At 56.4% G+C, this 19744-nt stretch overlaps 1 pseudogene; it reads right to left on the bottom strand.

Annotated features, from left to right (window-relative positions):
• Nucleotides 1-3194: 3194 nt before the first annotated feature.
• Nucleotides 3195-19744, bottom strand: part of LOC100969650 (protein S100-A11-like) — a 30464-nt pseudogene continuing 13914 nt past the window's right edge.

Below are 19744 nucleotides of genomic sequence, written 5' to 3'. Positions count from 1 at the left end.
CCTGGGTTCACGCCATTCTCCTGCCTCAGCCTCCTGAGTAGCTGGGACTACAGGCGCCTGCCACCACGCCCTGCTGATTTTTTGTATTTTTAGCAGAGACAGGGTTTCACCGTGTTAGCCAGGATGGTCTCGATCTTCTGACATCGTGATCCGCCTCCCTCGGCCTCCCAAAGTGCTGGGATTACAGACGTGAGCCACCGCGCCTGGCCCAAAGGACTTTTAAATGTGTCTGGCTGCCGGGTGCGGTGGCTCACGCCTGTAATCTCAGCACTTTGGGAGGCCGAGGCAGGCGGATCACCTGAGGTCGGGAGTTCGAGACCAGCCTGGCCAACATGGAGAAACCCCGTCTCTACTAAAAATACAAAATTAGCTGGGCGTGGTGGCACATGCCTGTAATCCCAGCTACTCGAGAGGCTGAGTCAGGAGAATCACTTGAATCCGGGAGGCGGAGGTTGCAGTGAGCCGAGATCGCGCCATTGCACTCCAGCCTGGGAAACAAGAGTGAAACTCTGAAAAAAAAATGTGTCTGGCTGCCCAAAGGGCCCCATCACCGGACGAGTCCAGCCCCACCCAGCTTGGCGCGGCAGGCGCGTCGGTTGCGCCACCTGGCGGTCGCCTGGAACCCCACAACCCAACCAACCAGGTAGGGGAGATGGTGCGAGGGAGGGCGCGCGGGTTGCTGGGGTCTAGGATGGGGCTGTACCTGCTCCAGCTCTTAGGAAGGAACAGATCCAGGGCCGCCCCGCTGCATCGTTTGTTCCGGCTTCCCTAAGGAAGGCGACTTGGGGATGGGCCCTCAGGACGCTGTTACTTCGCCCTCGGTCCAGCCCCCCACCTCTCCCAGGTGCAGGGGCCAGAGAGCGGTTCTTGCCCTGAATTAGGTGAATTAGGCGGACAGCGCGCAGCTTGCCAGTAACTCCAGCAAGCCTCATTCTTGGGACAGTTATGCCCATTGTATGCATGGGAAAACTGGGGCTGAGCTTTTAGATTGGGGCTGAGGCTGCTGCTCGGGTCCAGCGCTTGGACCTTCACTCCAGCCTGCCCCAGCCTGAGGTGGAGGGCTGCCCTCTCCCTCTCTCCCAACACACACATGCCCCATCAGCCACCAGGGAAGGGATCACTCTGGAGGGCCTGTTTTATCTCCGCGGACCCACTCCCGGCTGCTGGGTGAAAGATTCCCTTTATTTAGAGGAAGAGAGTTAGTCCCGGAGAGGGCCAGGACTGGGCTGAGTTACTCCGGGGGCCCGGACAGGGCCAACCCTGCCTACTCCAAGCCAAGAGCTTTGAGCCCCGTTTTGAGGGCAGACTCAGCCCCCGCCCCATCCCCACCCTAAAATAGGTTGCAGGGACGGGGGTTCCGAGAGGATGGGGCCGTCCCACCCTAAGTCTTCCAGCATCATCCCCGCCTCGTCGCCGCTGGTGCCTGTAGATGTCTGGGCGGAGGGGAGAACGCGAGAGTGGGCGAGCTCCGCCGTCCGCAGGAGCTGGGAGGAGGGGCTAGCGCGCGGGCAACGCCCCCTCCCCCCCCCGGTCTGGAGTAAGCCTCGCCCCCACCCCAACTCCCAGGAATTCTGCTGAGTCACTTCCGAGGCCACAGCTGCAACCTTGGGAACAATACGAGTCATTCAATTCACTAGGCAGCGTCCCAGCGCTCACCTGGGGGACCTGGCCACGGTCTCTTGTTAGAAGCCTCTTCATGGACAACGTGGCCAACCCCACCTCACCCCTATCGTCTCCCCCGGCCACACCCTGGGCCAATCGGGCTCCCACGTCAGGGTCTTTGCAGTAAGTTGTGTTGCATGCCTGATACCTCCTTCCCGCCGGGGCACCTGTAGCCTGCACATCCTCCCACCCTCACTGCGAAGGCCCCTGCTCCCGCTGAGGCTGCGTCAGGGAAGAGCGAGCGAGCGTCTGCGAGCCTGATCCGCAGGCGGCTCGGATTGGCACTTAGATTGGCAACGGTGTCCAGGTACAAACTGCAGACCTGGAGCACCCACAGGCTGGATGGTACTAGGGGACAGGTGTGCGCCCAGGTCTGTGTGGCCGTGCGCGAGACTGCTCGTGGGCAGCGTGGGGATAGGGGCACCGAGTGTGCCTTTCACAATTTCCCTGCTGACCTGGATGTCGGCCACAGAACTATTGTGTGCCAGCTCCGAGCCCACCCATCACAGCGGGCGCGTGACTCCGGCGTGGGGGCTGCACACTACATTTCCCAGAATTAATGGCTGCCAGCTTCCTGCTAGGCTGGACCAATAGGAAGTATCAGGGCTGTAAGCTTTCAGGGGCGTGGACGCGATTAGCATTTGATGACGCTTAGGGACCCCTTCTCAGTATCAAGGTTAAAAAAAAATTGTAGTAAAAGATACATAACATAAAGTTTACCATTGTAACATTTTTTTTTTTTTTTGAGATGGAGTCTTCCTCTGTCGCCCAGGCTGGAGTGCAGTGGCGTGATCTCGGTTCACTGCGACCTCTGCCTCCCGGGTTCCAGTGATTCTCCTGCCTCAGCCTCCCGAGTAGCTGGGATTACAGGTGCAGGCCACCACACCCGGCTAGTTTTTCGTATTTTTAGTAGAGGAGGTTTTCGTTATGTTGGCCATTCTGGTCTCAAACTCCTGACCTCAAGTGATCCACCTGCCCCCTCTTTTCTTTCTTTAATGAGGATCATGTCAGTGTGGCAGAGGAGGCTCAGGTACAGGCTGATCCAGCCACAAACTCTGTATTTTGGTGGCACATCTTGGGGGCTTGGTTTACACACATGAGTAAAACAACCAGAGTTTCTACTTAAACCTTTACATCAGCATACTCTTGGCATTTTGTTTATTTGTTTATTTTTTTGGAGACGGAGTCTTGCTCTGTTGCCCAGGCTGGAGTGCAGTGGTGCTGTCTCGGCTCCCTGCAGCCTCCGCCTCCCGTGTTCAAGCGATTCTCCTGCCTCAGCCTCCCAAGTAGCTGGGATTACAGGTGCCCACCACGCTCAGCTAATTTTTGTATTTTTAGTAGAGACAGGGTTTCACCATGTTGGCCAGGCTGGTCTTGAACTCCTAACCCCAGGCGATGCGCCCGCCTCGGCCTCCCAAAGTGCTGGGATTACAGGCATGAGCCACTAGTTCTGGCCTGTCTTTAAAAAAAAATTTTTTTTTCATGTTTTAAAAAAGTGACATTGTTGTATTACCATCCGCAGGTGGGACCTGCATGAGGTGGTTGGTGTGCTGGGCTCAGGGGATGTGTGGGCCGTGGAGATGATGACAGAAAGGTTGGAAGAAAAGGGGGTGGGTTTGAAGGCTAGGCCCAAGGGGTCCTCAGGTCCGCTTCTGGGAAGGGACAGCCTTGAGGAAGGAGTCATGGCAAGCCATAGCTAGGCCGCCAATCAGATTAAGAAATTCTGAGAAATCTAGCTGCCCGTCATTGTTGGTGCCCAGTTTCTTCATCATGCGGTGAAGGACCCCGGGGTCCTTCTGGTTCTTTGTGAAGGCAGCCAGTTCTGCATTCATGAAGCTTAGGAACTCCGTCTTGGAGAGAGTGCAGTTATAACCACCCTTTTCCACATACTTCTGGAAAAGAGAAATCAGGGACTCAATGCTCAGTCTCTGTAGGGCTGGAGATTTTTGCAGGGTTGGAGCTGAGCAAGGCGTGGGAGCCTTAATCAAAGTTTCCTGGCTGGGTGCAGTGCCTCACACCTGTAACCTCAGCACTTTGGGAGGCCGAGGTAAAAGGATTGCTTGAGCCCGGGAGTCTGAGACCAGTCTGGACAACATGACAAGATTCTGTCTCATGGCTGGGCGTGGTGGCTCACACCTGTAATCCCAGCACTTTGGGAGGCCGAGGCGGGTGGATTGCCTGAGCTTGAGAGTTCGAGACCAGCCTGGCCAACATGGCGAAACCTTGTCTCTACTAAAAATACAAAAAATTAGCCAGGCGTGGTGGTAGGCACCTGTAGTCCCAGCTACTTGGGAGACTGAGGCAGGAGAATCGCTTAAACTCGGGAAGTGGTGGTTGCGGTGAGCCGATATCGTGCCACTGCACTCCAGCCTGGGTGACAGAGTGAGACTCTGTCTCAAAAAAAAAAAAAAAACCCTGTCTCTTTTTTAATTTAATTTTATTAATGTATGTGTTTTTGGGGGACACAGTCTCACTCTGTTTCCCAGGCTAGAGTGCAGTGGTACAATCATAGCTCACTGCAGCCTCAGCCTCCTGGCTTCAAGCAGTCCTGCATCAACCTCCCAAGCTACTGGTATTACAAGCGTGAGCCACCACACCCAGCCCACACACTCCTGTTGATGGAGATTGCTTCCTTTGCCATGCTTCAGCTGTACAGTATAAGCTATTTCCTTCCAGGCTAACCTCGGAAATCTGAAATCTGCATTTAGGTAAGGGGTGGAGGTCACAGCAGAGGCGGAACCTGCAGGACAGAGCGTTACCATGACCGGGTTTTCCAGCCAGGGAAAGCTGGATTCCTCAGACGCAGGATGGGGTGCCGGCTCTCTGCTTCGTCTGTCTACCCCAGAGCCACCGCGATGTGGAGACTCAGGGTGCCTAGTTGCACAGGAATGACGATGCGGCAGGCTGAGGGGTGGCGGGACGGGGTGTGCGATTGTGTGCCTGCATGCTGTCTGTGTCCCCTGGGCTGCTTGGGGACAGGCTTGGATCCCATGGAAACTCCCCAGCTTGGCGACTTGTCGGCCACGACCCTGGACAAGTGCTGCCGCCCCTCTAGACCTCAGTTTCCTCATCTGTGTTTTATTGTTGTTGTTGTTTGAGACAGAGTCTCGCTCTGTCGTCCAGGCTGGAGTGCAATGGTGCCATCTTGGCTCACTGCAACCTCCATCATCTCCTGGGTTCAAGCAGTTCTTCTGCCTCAGCTTCCTGAGTAGCTGGGGTTAGAGGCTCCTGCCACCACGCCGGGCTACTTTTTGTAATTTTAATAGAGATGGAGTTTCACCGTGTTGGCCATTCTGGTCTCGAACTCCTGACCTCAGGTGATCCACCCGCTTCAGCCTCCCAAAGTGCTGGGATTACAGGCATGAGCCACCGTGCCCAACCAGTTTCCTCATCTGTGTAAAGGGGAAAGCAATACCTCCCAGGGTCCCTGGACCATTTAGTGGATGGGTGATGGCAGAACCCTGGGGCAGCTGAGGATGCTTTCCATGGCCACTTGTCCATCAAAGCCTGGGGGGACGCGACCCGAGCCTGGGGGTGGTGAGGGATGATTGGGATGGGGATGCCCATGGTGGGCGGGGCATCCGGTGGGGACGTCACAGGTCCATCTCTCCAGGGATGACAGCAAAGAAGGTTCCCACTAGGTGGCACCCAAGAGCAGTCTCTGTCTAGTCTATCCTGGCAGCAGTCCCAACTCTCCAGCTGTCATTGGCTTCTCTGCACCCTGGCCCTTCCCTGGGCCTTCCCCAGAAATGAGGCCCTTCCCTCCACCCCTCATTCCTGCTTCTTTGGGCACCCATTCCCGGCAGCTGCTTCCTACCCCCTCCCGAGGGCTTGCAAGTCCCCCCAGCCATGTGTCTGTCAATCTCTCTTTTTCTCTCCCTGTGTCCCAGCTTCCCCTGACTGCCCTTCTCAGCTGGTCACCTTGGTCAAGTTGCTTGACCTTGCTGTATTTGGGAGTCTTTTCTTTTTTTGGAGACGGGGTCTCACTGTGTTGCCCAGGTTGGAAGTGCGGTGGCACAATCACCGCTCACTGTAGCCTTGACCTCCTGGACTCAAGTGATCCTCCTGTTGTAGCCTCCCTAGTAGCTGGGACTACAGATGTGCACCACCATGCTTGGCTAATTTTTAAATTTTTTTGTAGAGATGGGGTCTTGCTACATTACCAAGGCTGGTCTCAAACTCCCAGCTTCAAGCAATCCTCCTGCCTTGACCTCCCAAAGTGCTGAGATTACAGGCACACGCCACTGTGCCTTGCCTTGGGGTCTTAATTCCCCTATCAGGGTCATGGGGGACTTTTCTCAGAGAGCCTGGGTGCAGGGCTCAATACCCACGGGTGTTCAAAAATAACATCAGGAAAAGTAGCTGTTCTCCTTTTACTTTCTCTTTTCTCGTCCTTCCCCTAACCCCACCCCCTCCTGCCCTCCTCCCAGGCCGGCTCTGGCCGCCCACAGCCTTCTGGGGCTCTCTGGGCTAAGATCCCGCAACAGTGCTCCGGCCAGGGCTCCAGGCCTGACTGGCTGGCACCTGCCACCCCAGTGTCCTCACTGCCCAGACAGGCTGCCTGAAGATCCGGCCGCCTGGAATCGGAGGTCTGGTGACCTGCCTGCCTGTGTCCCGTTGGGTACACTGGCCCTGAGTCTCACCCGGAGTGACCCTGGCCCCGGGGACAAGACAGGACAGGATGGAACAGCACAGGCAGGGCCTGGGATTGGCTGGCCCCATTTGTCAGAAACACAAGCCTTCCCAACCAGGCCAGGTCGGGCCAGGCAAGAGCTGGGTGCAGAGAGCTGTGGGCAGAGAACCTTCCCATCCAGGACCCTCACCCCAGCAAGTCCTCCCCTTCCCCCTGGGAGAAAGGGCAGCCCCTCACCAGACCCCTTTGCTGAGCACCTACTCTATGCCCAAGCCTCGTACTTAGCACTTTGCCTGCATTATCGCATATCATTTTAATTACCCCCAAAGAGATTATTGCCCCATGGTATAAAAGAAGAAACTGAGGGTCACAGTGGTTGACCACCATGTCCAACTCTGAGCCTTTGTCCTTTCGCTTTCTTCCCTTTTTTGGAAAGTGTGAAATCTTTTTTTTTTTTTTTGAGACGGAGTTTTGCTCTTGTTGCCCAGGCTGGAGTGCAATGGCCTGTTCTCGGCTCACCACAACCTCCGCCTCCCAGGTTCAAACGATTCTCCTGCCTCAGCCTCCCAGTAGCTGGGATTACAGGCATGCGCCGCCACGCCCGGCTAATTGGTTTCTCCATGTCAGTCAGGGTGGTCTCGAACTTTCGACCTCAGGTGATCCGCTCACCTTGGCCTCCCAAAGTGCTGGGATTACAGGCAGGAGCCACCGCGCCCAGCCGAAATATTTCAAAGATACAGAAAAGTACAGAAGGTACTATAATACACCCCGAATCAAGCAATTATTATTTTGCTATGTTTTATTCAGTTTTCTCAAAGAAATATAGGATCTCAGAATCAGTGGATGCCCCCCTCCACCCCCAGCTCATGCTCTTCTCTGTGCCCCCTCCCATAAATACCTGCCCCTACATCTATAAATAATGCCACCTGTTTGCTGTCACCAGAAAATGTGGGGCTTGTTCTAGAACTTCACATAAGTGGGGCCAGACAGTAGGAACCCGTCTGTGTCTGGGGAACACTGAGGTAGACCCCCGTCGTCCACCATAGCCCTAGTCCCTGCCTTGGCGCAGTGACTGATCCCCTGTTGGTCCCACCCACCCTCCTCCCTGCAGGAACGGGTTCTGGGTGGTTTCGGCCTGGGCGTTTTTCACATTTTACAGACTGGACGTCACCGCCTTGCACTTTTCTCCCAAGGAGGCCTCGCTGAGATTTCTCGGAGCAGGCACTTGGGCCTCCCTCGCCGGCGTCTTCCGGGAGGCCACTCCCTGCTGGACCCAGGGACGCCCCGACCCCGGCCGGAGCCCAGCCCCTTCCCCCGCTCCCGGCAGCTCAGGGGTTAAGGAGCCGCGGGCTCATTCCGGAGGGCGGGGCAGGGCGGGGGAGATCCCCTCCCCCACCCGGCCGATACCCCCTTCCCCCCATGGCTCCGAGGGCGCCCCCTCCGCCGCCCCTTCGGAGAAGCAGCCGGGCATTTCGAAAGTCGCGGCCACACCTCGGACCCCCTCCGGGCCCCGCTCCGAAAACGGGAAGCCCGCGGAGGAAGTCGCTGCGGCTGCCGGCGGGCCGGATGACTAAGTTTGGCAGAGCGACCCGCGCCGTTTGCCTTTTATGGCGGACTCGTGGGCCGCGGACGTGGCCGGCTCAGGGCCCACCCTGCCTCTGAGCCACAGGGGCCGCGGGCCGGGGGCGGGAGGGGGCGCGCTCCCCCGAGGGCCCCCCGGGCTCCCCGCTGCCCGGCGCCTCGCCGCCCTCCTCCCCCTAGGGGGTCAGGCCCGGCCCTGGCCTGCAGCAGGCAGAGGGGAAACTGAGGCCCAGAGAGAGGCGAGACCTGCCCCGGCCCCAGAGCCAGGCGGGTGGAGCCAGATGAGAGCCAAGGCTCGGCTTCCCAGCCTCGCCTGGACCGAGCTGACTCACGCTCCCCAGTGGGGTGGGGCGGGAGGGCGCAGCTGCATTTATGGAGCACCCGGTGTTTGCTTGATGGTGTGCCTTATGTCGAAGTCTCACTGCAGTCTCGCCGGGGCGGGCTTAGGTCCGATCTGTCTCACCCTAAATGCAGGTTCTTCTGAGAGGGGTGTATGCGGCAGGGCGGGGGCCCCGCCCTTGCCCCATTCCTCCTGTTCCCCTGCACTGACCCTTGGCTGGGTGTTGTACTTTGCACAACCCGTTGTGCAAACCCGGCAGATGCAAACCTTCTCCCCCCATTTGACAGGGAAACTGAGGCTGTGAGTAAAAGTATCGTGTGCCCAGGGTCACGTAAGAGCTAAGTGGCAGCGCTGCGGGGAGGGGGGATTCTAGTCTAAGTGCGGGGGAGGGCCCCCCATCCCTGAGGCCCCCAATCCCTATAGGTGTAAATATACACATGCACCCCACTTGCAGAAGGGTTCGTGTGCGTCTATGAGGAGCTGGCTTGCCACCTGGAGGCACGTGTGGCGTTTCCGGCCGTTCAGTCCCCAACCCCGTGGCCCCAGGCGGGCCACGCACGCTGCGGGCCTCAATTTCTTCAATCGCAAAATGGGGACAGAGCGCGGGACTCGCGGGGACCGGCGGGGGGTGCTGTGGGCCCGATCCGGAGTGGGGACTGGGGTCAGGGTCGTGGTCTAGGGGCCCGGGGTGGGGGTCGCGGCAGGGAGGCTGGGCTGCACCCCCAGGCCGGCGAGGGCTCGCAGTGGGGGAGGGGAACACGGTGGGCGGGGGCGGCCCGTGGACCCAACGCCCCCTCCCCGGGCGCTCCCAAACCTCGCCTTTTATGGAGAGGAACTCGGGCCAAGTGGGCCGGGCCGGCCGAGGGGCGGGGTGGGGGCCGGTGAGGGGCGGGCTGGGGGCCGGCCGGGTCCGCGCTGGACTCGCACCGGGCCTGGCTTATCTCCCGGAGCGCCTCGCGGCCCTGGGACGCGGGAGGCGCTGCGAGCTGCGGCCCACGTGAGCCGCGCGGGCCTGGGAGCTCCCGATAACAACTATCCACCCAGCCCGGGCAGAGGCGGCCCCCGCACCCCAAGCTGAAACTCTAGCCCTGGCCCCGGGTTCCCCTGGCCCCGGGTTCGAACCCCAACCATGCCAGAAGGCCCGTCTGGGGAAGGGGGCGGAACAGTCTCTTCTCGGGCAGCAGAGAGATCTGAGGGATCACCGACTTGGGGGCAGATGGGGCCAACACCTCTAATTAGCTCTGAACGAGCACCCCCCCCAGTGCACTTGTGTGTACACACACACACACTCACACACACACACAGAGCTCTGGGACTCCAGAAGGACCCTTGTCTGGGGCCAGGGACTCCCAGTAGGGAAATCTTGCTCCAAATGCCACCCGCTCCGCCCCACCCGGGTTGTCCAGCGTCCACCTAGGGCCCTAGGAGGCCATTGGCTCCATTATACAGATGGGCACTTTGAGGCCAGACACGGCAGGGCTAACCCTGGATGAGGCAAAGGTTCTGATCTTCTGCTGCTGGGCCGTAAGGACTGACTAGACAGCTCCAGACACCAGGAATGTTGTTCTAGATATTCCCAAGGAGGGTCCCCATGAGCTGCCTGACAGGCTGTGATTTATTGGTTTTCTTTTCTTGCTTTTTTTTTCTTTTGAGACAGGGTCTCACTCTCTCACCCAGGCTGGAGTGCAGTGGTCTGATCATGGCTCATGTAGCCTTCACCTCCCAGGCTCAAATGATCCTCCCACCTCAGCCTCCCTAGTAGCTGGGACCACAGGCGAGTGCCACCACACCCAGCTGATTTTTAGATTTTTAGATTTTCTGTAGAGAGAGGGTCTCGCTTTGTGGCCAAGGCTGGTTTCAAACTCTTGGGCTCAAGTGATCCTCCTACCTTGACCTCCCAAAGTGCTGGGATTACAGGTGTGAGCCACCACGTGCATGTAATTTTTATTTTTTTTTGGTAGAGATGGGGTCTCGCTATATTGCCTAGGCTTGTCTTAAACTACTGGGTTCAAGTGATCTTCCCACCTTAGCCTCCTGAGTAGCTGGGACTACAGGCGTCTGACACCACGTCAGGCTAATTTTTGTTTGTTTGTTTTTGTTTTTTGTTTTGGTTTGGTTTTTTTGGAGACAGGATCTTGCTCTGTCACCCAGGCTAGAGTGCAGTGGTGTGATCATGGCTCACTGCAGCCTCAACTTCGCGGGCTCAGGTGTTTCTCCCACCTCAGCCTCCCGAGTAGCTGGGACTACAGGCACGTGCCACCACACCCAGCTAATTATTGTATTTTTTTTGTAGAGATGGGGTCTCACCATGTTGCCCAGGCTGGTCTCAAACTCCTGGGTTCAAGTGATCCTCCTGCCTCAGCTTCCCAAATTGCTGGGAGTACAGGCTCAAGCGACCCTCCTGCCTCACCTTCCCGAAGTGCTGGGATTACAGGCCTGAGCCACCGTGCCCGGCCTCAGGCTGTGACTTCTTACGACCCACCCAGAAATGTCCAGTGTCAGGGTGTCAGGGCTGTGGCTGGGCGTGGCCTCTGGTTCAGCTCCCCAAGGAAGGAATGCACTGTGGCATTTTGACACCTCCCTCTTCTGGGAGCCTCCGGGCCTCCATTTCTGGACAGTAACATATCTGCTCCCTGCCCCCAGGCTGAGGGTGATGGTTCAGTGGGCAGGTGGGGGCAGAGGGGGCCTGCTTGCAAAAGCTCAGAGATAGAGGGCCCGCACCCCACCCGGTGCACCCTTAGGGAAGGATGGCTGTCATGATTAAGCCTAGATAGGCGAGGCACAGTGGCTGTAATCCCACCACTTTGGGAGGCCGAGACGGGCGGATCACAAGGTCAGGAGATCAAGACCATCCTGGCTAACACGATGAAACCCCGTCTCTACTAAAAATACAAAAAAGTAGCCGGGCATGGTGGCAGGCGCCTGTAGTCCCAGCCACTCCGGAGGCTGAGGCAGGAGAATGGCATGAACCTGGGAGGTAGAGCTTGCAGTGACCCGAGATCGTGCCACTGTACTCCAGCCTGGGCGCCAGAGCGAGACTCCGTCTCAAAAAAAAACCTAGATAATGCCCGGAGTGGCCCCTGGATGACAGGGAGAGGCCAGACTCCAGACCCTGCCTTTTGCCCTTTGTCCTCTGTGCTGAACTCAGGTCGCTGGGTGTGAGCTAAGAGCTAAGGCATGGCCAGGAAGCTCAGCCTCCATCCGATCCTTGAACACTCTGCTCCTTCTCTCTGTACCTCCCCTGCCCTCCTTCCCTGGAACCCACAGAGAGGCCAGTGGCTCCTGATTCCTCCCTCCCCGGGCACGTAAGCAGTAATGACAGCTAACGTTTTACTAACACGGGAGCTGCGGGCAGCGCTGGTCTGATTCCTGGACACGCTGGCGTTGTCCTCCCAGGAACTCCATACAGCAGGTTTCCACCCCATTTTATTTTATTTTATTTTATTTTATTTTATTTTATTTTATTTTATTTTATTTTATTTTTTGAGACAGAGTCTCATTCTGTCACCCAGGCTGCAGTCCAGTGGCGTGATCTCGGCTCACTGCAACCTCCGCCTCCTGGGTTCAAGCGATTCTCCTGTCTCAGCCTCCCAAGTAGCTGGGATTACAGGCACGTGCCACCATGCCTGGCTAATTTTTTTGTATTTTTAGTAGAGACAGGATTTCGCCATGTTGACCAAGCTGGTCTTGAACTCCTGAACTCTAGTGATCCACCCACCTCAGCCTCCCAAAGAGCTGGGATTACAGGCATGAGCCACTGCGCTCGGCCCACCCCATTTTACAGATGAGAAAACAGGGGCCTGTGCCTCTGTTGGGAATTGACAGGGACAGAGCAGGACAGGGCCTGGCTCCTGATGACCTTTGAAGGATGTCTGGGCCAGAGGGGACAGGGGGTCTTAGCCAGGGGCTCACCACCTCCCCTCATCCAGGTGGGCAACACCCTGATGGAAGGTGTGGGAGCTGCACACACCGACTGCAACTACTGGCCCAGGGACCCGCAGCTATAAAATGACGTGATGACTTTGGGAGGCTGAGGTGGGAGGATTGCTTGGGGCCAGGAGTTCAAGACCAGCGTGGCCAACATAGTGAGACTCCCCCTAGCCATCTCTATAAAAATAGAATAAAATAAAATATAAAATAAACTGGTGTGATGACAGCTGCCCTGCCTACATCTCGGAGTTGCCATGGGGGCAAAATCAAATTATAAAGCATCAAAAAACGGAAAAAGCAACACAGACACACAGGTTGTTACTTTTTTTTTTTTTTTGAGATGGAGTTTCACTGTGTTGCCCAGGCTGGAGTGCAATGGCGCCATCTTGGCTCACCACAACCTCTGCCTCCCGGGTTCAAGCGATTCTCCTGCCTCAGCCTCCGGAGTAGCTAGGATTATAGGCATGTGCCATCACCCCTGGCTAATTTTGTATTTTTAGTAGAGATGGGGTTTTGCCATGTTGGCCAGGCTGGTCTTGAACTCTTGACCTCAAGTGATCTGTCCTCCTCGGCATCCCAAAATGCCGGGATTACAGGCGTGAGCCACTGCACCCAACCTATTATTACAACTTCTTTTTTTTTTTTTTTTTTTTAAATTTGAGACGGAGTCTTGCTCTATTGGCAGGCTGAAGTGCAGTGCCGCAATCTCAGCTCATTGCAACCTCCACCTCCCGGATTCAAACAATTCTCCTGCCTCAGCCTCCTGAGTAACTGGGACTAGAGGTATGCGCCACCATGCCTGGCTAATTTTTGTATTTTTAGTAGAGACGGGGTTTCACCAAGTTGGCCAGGATGGTCTCTATCTCTTGACCTCGTGATCCACATGCCTTGGCCTCCCAAAGTACTGGGATTACAGGCGTGAGCCACCACGCCCAGCCCATTATTACAACTTCTAACACAAACTTTTACTTGGCCAGAGGCGGAGAGAAATCTGAAACCCAAGGTCACAGGGTCTTTGTTGGACTCCTCTTGGGTCCTTTATAATGGAGAGCCACCTCCTGAAACACCTTTTGCTTCTCTCCTGCTCTCATACCCTCCATGGCTCCCCATTGCCCTTAGGGAACAAAGCCGAAGCTCCTGAGCCCATGCCCAGCCCTGCAGTCCTCCTCTGAGGACACTCCTGCCCCACGCATTCCAGACACCGGCTAATCTCTAGATTCCAAGGCCCTCTCCCACCTCTTAGCTGAGTTCCAGTGCCACATTCTTGCTGTGTGACCTTGCAAGCTCTGTTTTCTTCTCTGGGCCAGGGCTGAGGGGGAGGAAAAGCTCACCTTCCCCCAGCTTTGGGGGAAGGAAGCCCAGAGGTCCCGCGGCTGTTAGCTGGGAGGCCTGATCCAGAGTTCTAGTGCCTACTTTCTGCTACGTTTTTTGGCAGGTCTTCCAGTGCCCCAGCGCTGGGCCCAGAAGCTGGCCCAGTCAACTTGCCTCTATGTGGAGCCTAACTCCAGGGGAGCCTGTCTCTTGCCTTCATGGGCTCCAGAACCCAAGCTGAGCTCAGGTGTGTAAGCGTGGGCTCTGTCCCTGCCCACCTCAGTCTTCCCATCTGTACAATGGGTCCGGCCCATTGCTTCGAGCACCCAGGGTCCCCTCTGACTTCTTGTCCCACGCTGTGTCTTGGGATGGATCAGGGCAGAGAGAAAGGGGTAGGCAGTGCTAAGAGGGCTCACCCAGCGCCCATGCCCCCACAAGCCTCCTCATCCAACTAGACTTTCTCAATGGAGTTTGTCCAACTAGACTTTCTCACTCCAGATCTCCCCAACACCTTTTTTTTTTTTTTTTGAGTCGGAGTCTCGCTCTGTCACCCAGGCTGGAGTGCAGAGGCGCGATCTCGGCTCACTGCAAGCTCCGCCTCCTGGGTTCACACCATTCTCCTGCCTCAGCCTGCCGAGTAGCTGGGACTACAGGCGCCCGCCACCACGCCCGGCTAATTTTTTGGATTTTTAGTAGAGACGGGGTTTCACTGTGTTAGCCAGGATGGTCTCGATCTCCTGACCTCGTGATCCGCCCGTCTCGGCCTCCCAAAGTGGTGGGATTACAGGTGTGAGCCACTGCACCCAGCCTTTTTTTTTTTTTTTTTTTTTTGAGACAGAGTCTTGCTCTGCTGCCCAGGCTGGAGTGCTGGAGTGCAGTAGTGTGAACTTGGCTCACTGCAACCTCGGCCTCCCGGGTTGGAGCAATTCTCCTGCCTCAGCCTCCCAAATAGCTGGGATTACAGGCGTGAGCCACCACGCCCAGCTTTTTTTTTTTTTTTTCTGTTTTTTAGTAGAGATGGGGTTTCACTGTGTTGGCCAGGCTGGTCTTGAACTTCCGACCTCAGGTGATCCGCCTGCCTTGGCCTCCCAAAGTGCTGGGATTACAGGCATGAGCCACCGTGCCCGGCCTCTTCACTTACTTTACTGGGTGCTGGCCAGGAAAGAAATGGTGTCCAGTCCAGACCTCCCCACCAAAGTCTCTCCAGACGCTTCCCAAAGAGCCCAGGCACATCAGATACTTGCAGTTTCCCCAACATCCCCCCGTGTGTGTCAAGCCCTCCCTAAATTGTCTCTTTGGTGGACTCCTATTCAGACTTCAAGGCCCAGCCCAAAAGACCCTTCCTCAGGAAAGCCTTGCCAGTTCCTCAAGCTGGGTTAGCGGCCTCCTCCAGGTCAGCCTCTAACACACATTCAGGATATCAGACAGTCATTGATTCATTCCCCTGGGGGCCTCTGGAGAACAGGCTGCAGTCTGGCGTCTGAGTATTAATATTATCAGAGTCCCGGTGAGTCAGTTACAGCCCAGAGACCCAGGCACTTCCTGTGACACACCCTCCTCTCTGACATCCTTGGAAGGTGTGAGCCCCAAGCCGGCCCAGCCCTTTCCTCCCTAGCGCTATTCCTCAACAGCTCTGGCAGTCCCGGGACACCATTCCTGCCAAGGGTGTGCCCACACCCTCCTGGGACACACTCCTGGGACAGGACGCTCACTCACTTGACAGATAACACATCCCTTCCGGATGTTACTTCTGTCCCTTCTGACATAGAACGGGGTCTGCCCTCTCTCCCTCTCTCCTCTCCTTTCCTTTCCTCTCCTTCCCTCTCCTTCTTCCCTCTCTCCCTCCCTTCTTCCCTTCCTTCCCTCCCTCCTTCCCTCCCTCCCTTCCTCCCCTCTCTCCTTCCTTCCTTTATTCCTTCCTTCCTCCCTCCCTCCTTCTTTCCTTCCTTCCTTCCTCCCTCCCTCCTTCCTTCCTTTATTCCTTCCCTCCTCCCTCCTTCCCTTCCTTCCTTCCCTTCGTCCTTCCTTCCTTCCTTTCTTCCTATCTGCAAGTAGGAGCTGAGTTTACTGAGTCCTAACTACATGCCATGATCCCAAAGTGATCAAAACAGGTATCAAGGCCAGATGTGGTGGCTTGTACCTGTAATTCCAGACTTTGGGAGGCTGAGGCAGGGGGATTGCTTGAGCCCAGGAGTTTGAGACCAGCCTGGACAACAAGGGAAAGCCCCATCTCTACAAAAAGTACAAGAAATTTGGCCGGGCATGGTGGTTAACGCCTGTAATCCCAGCACTTTGGGAGGCTGAGGCGGGTGGATCACAAGATCAGGAGTTGGAGACCAGCCTGGCCAACATTGTGAAACCCTGTCTCACAGTTGAGACAAAAATTAGCCGGGCCTAGTGATGCACGCCTGTAGTCCCAGCTATTCAGGAGGCTGAGGCAGGAGAATTGCCCTGAACCTCGGAGGTGGAGGTTGCAGTGAGCCGAAGATTACACCACTGCACTCCAGCCTGGACGACAGGGCAAGACTCCATCTCAAAAAAAGAAAAGAAAAGAAAAGCTACTCCGGAGGCTGAGGTGGGAGGATCACCTGAGCCCCGGAGTTTGAGGCTGCAGTGAGCTATGATTGAACCACTGCACTCCAGCCTGGGCCAAGAGTGAGACCCTGTCTCAAAAAAGAAACAAACAGATGTCATTCCTGCCTGTGGAGCAGTGAGGCAGAGCATAAACCCATCATCACACAGATACACTTAGTTATCCACTGTGACCAGTATGACAAAAAATACTACAAGAGTCCCGACCCAGTCTAGGGATGAGGGAGGACTTCCTGTAGGAGGTGATGCTGACGCTGAGCCCTGAAGGATAAGTAAGAAAGAGCTAAAAAAGCTCTGTGTGGTGGAACTGGCAAGGCTTTCCAGAGAGGGAGGGGTCTTTTGGGCTGGGCCTTGAAGTCTGAATAGGAGTCCACCAAGGAGACAATTTAGGGAGAGCCTGACAGGAGGGTATGTCGGGGGCACAGCAAGTGCAAAGGCCCTGTGGCAGGAAGGAGTTTGGTGCTCCAAGGACTAGAGACAACCAGGCACAGTGGCTCACGCCTGTAATCCCAGCACTTTGAGAGGCCCAGGCTGGAGTATCACTTGAGACCAGCCTGGACAACACAGCAAGATCCCATCTTTACAAAAAATAAAACAGTTAGTCAGACATAGTGGCGTGTACCTGTAGTCTCAGCGACTTGGGATGCTGAGGCAGGGAGACTGCTTGAACCCAGGAGGTCAAGGCTGAGGTCAAACCCAGGAGGTCAGTGAGCAGAGGTCATACCACTGCGCTCCAGCCTGGGCAACACAGCCAGAGAGCCAGACTTTGTCTAAATGGATGGATGGATGGATGGATGAATGGATCGATGGATGGATGGATGTAGGCTGGGTGTGGTGACTCATGCCTGTAATCTCAGCACTTTGAGAGGCCAAGGCAGGTGGACTGCTTGAGCCCAGGAGTGCCACACTAGCCTGGGCAACAGACCCCCGATCCGTCTCTACTAAAAATACAAAAAATTAGCCGGGCATGGTGTCATGAGGCTGTAATCCCAGCTACTCGGGAGGCTGAGGCAGGAGAATCGCTTGAACCCAGGAGGCAGAGGTTGCAGTGAGCCAAGATCATACCACTGCACTCCAGCCTGGGTGACAGAGTGAGATTCTGTTTCAAAAAAAAAAAAGAGTAGGACATATATTAAGAAGTGCCCTTGGGGTCAACAGAAGTTGAGCTTCAATGCAGGCCCAGGGACACCATGATGGCCAGGGACACCCCGGCCCATCCCGCAGGAGCTCTGTAGCCGGAAGGCCCTTCAGAGGTGCCTGGCATTGGGCAGAGATGGCCAGGGCTCGCAATCCTGTGGCCAGCAGCTGATGGATGTTGTCACCCTGCCACCACAGTGACCTTGGTCCAGGTGGCTCTGCAGCTCAGGGCCTGGCAACAGGTCTTGCATGTATTAGGCATGCCAGTGGCTCATCACAGCAGCCATCACACACCCTCAAAACCCCTCTGACCCTGCCCGACCACCGGCTCTCCCTTGCTGGGCTCCACAGTTTGAATATCCAGAGCGCCGGGCGCTATCATGAGGTTCTGTCACCGCATGGGATGGGTCCTGTCCCGGTGCACATTCAGGAGTGTTTCTTCCCCTTTGTGGCGCCCAGGAATGGGCACAGCAGCCTTGGAAGGTGCAGACCTCAGTGATCAGCCCTAAATGCTGATGCCCCAGGGCAGATGCCATCAGTGGACTTCCTGGGTTGTGACACCTGTTTCTTCGAATTAGAGAAACCCTGGCTCCGGAGAGAAATTGGGAACGGGGGGTCTTGTCCCTTAACACTTCCCTCCTTCACCTCCCCAAAGTGGCCCAGGATGGAGAGCACCAACCACCCAAAAGGTGTCTCCAGGACCCATGAGCACCACCCTTCTGTCCCTTCTTGGAGCCCTCAACAGAGGCTCCTCCTCTCCTCTAGCCCCCAACCCCAGCAACCCTGTGACGGCGACGAGGTGTCGCTGCCTTCATGTCACAGAAATGCGGTGTGCCCAGCCCAAGATTGCTTCCTGGGGCTGCGCCAGACTTGATTTTTTTTTTTTTTTTTGAGATGGAGTCTTGCTTTGTTACCCAGGCAGGAGTGCAGTGGCTCGATCTCGGCTCACTGCAACCTCCACCTCCCGGGTTCAAGCGATTCTCCTGCATCAGCTGGGATTGCAGGCGCCTGCCACCATGCCTGGCCAATTTTTGTATTTTTAGTAGAGACGGGGTTTCACCATGATGGCCAGGCTCGTCTCGAACTCCTGACCTCGCGATCTGCCTGGCTCAGCCTCCCAAAGTGCTGGGATTACAGGCGTGAACCACCGCACCTGGCCTTGGACCTGATCTCTTTATCCCTCCCTACAGATCTTCAAGGTGGGCAAGGAACTGGGCCAAGAGGCTCAGTCACTGGCCCCAGGCCGCCAAGACACGCTGGCCGGGCTGTGTCCTCAGCAGGGGAGATGACAGGTCTGCTCCTCCTGACTTCCCATGCACACCTACTACAGCCACGGTGCCTGCTGTGTGCTGGAACCACAATATCCAAGTCAGAGCCCAGCCTCATGGAGTCCCAGTCTGCAGGGTGGGGGCAGCAAGGGCCTTGGGAGCTGGGAGGGGATCAGGGAGGCCCCCAGCCTCTGTAAGCTCTGTGAGGAAGGAGCTGGGTGGGGCCTGTTCTCCCCTGAGTCCCCTGCACACAGCCCAGGGCTCTGGAGAGCCCAGCACCTGCAGGGAGGATTTGCAGGTTGAATACCTGACATCAGGGGCTGAGATGATGGAGGGCTTCTCCAAGGAGACGGTGGCAGTTATCCAGCATCCATGGTGATCCGTGAGCAGTGTGGCAGGGAATGGAACGGAAGGTGCAAATTTGCAGAAACAAGATGGAGCCTGGCCCTGTGTGGGACCTGCAGGGCCCTCAGACTCAGGGAGGGCTGAGGGATGGGGCTGGGCAGGTTGGCAGGCCAAGGAATGCAGCTCAGGTTGCCTTCATTCATTCATTCATTCATTCATTCATTCATTTAGTTAGTTAAGGGGTCTCCCTTTGTTGCCCAGGCTGGAGTGCAGTGTCACAATCATAGCTCACAGCAGCCTTGACCTCCTGGGCTCAAGCAATCCTCCCACCTCAGCCTCCCAAGTAGCTGGGACCACAGGCATGCACCACCACACCCGGCTTCGGGGTCCTGCATCCCCCCTGGACAGACCAGCCTGGCCCAGCAGAAGATTCAAACTGTGGCCGGGCTTGGTGGCTCACGCCTGTAATCCCAGCCCTTTGGGAGGCCGAGGTGGGCAGATCTCCTGAGGTCAGGAGTTCAAGAGCAGCGTGGCCAACATGGTGAAACCCCATCTCTACTAAAAATACAAAAATTAGCTGGGCATGGTGGCAGGCGTCTGTAGTCCCAGCTACTCGGGAGGCTGAGGCAGGAGAATCAGTTGAACCCGGGAGGTAGAGGTTGCAGTGAGCTGAGATGGTGCCACTGCACTCCAGCCTGGGCGACAGAGCGACTCTGTATCAATAAATAAATAAATAAAAATAAAAAAAGAAGACTCAAATTGTCCTCAATATCCCAGCGGCATGCAAGGTGCAGCCCCCCTACCCGGCCCTCCAGGCCTGGGCTCTGGATTGCCATGTGTGCTGTGTGATTCTGGCTGAGACTTCGATCATCTCTGAGCCTGGTTTCCCCCACCTTTTTTTTTTTTTTTTTGAGACGGAGTCTCACTCTGTCGCCCAGGCTGGAG

This window comes from Pan paniscus, chromosome 6 (genome assembly GCF_029289425.2).
Source record: "Pan paniscus chromosome 6, NHGRI_mPanPan1-v2.0_pri, whole genome shotgun sequence".
Lineage (NCBI taxonomy): Eukaryota > Metazoa > Chordata > Mammalia > Primates > Hominidae > Pan > Pan paniscus.
This window is presented reverse-complemented; position numbering and strand designations above follow the sequence as displayed.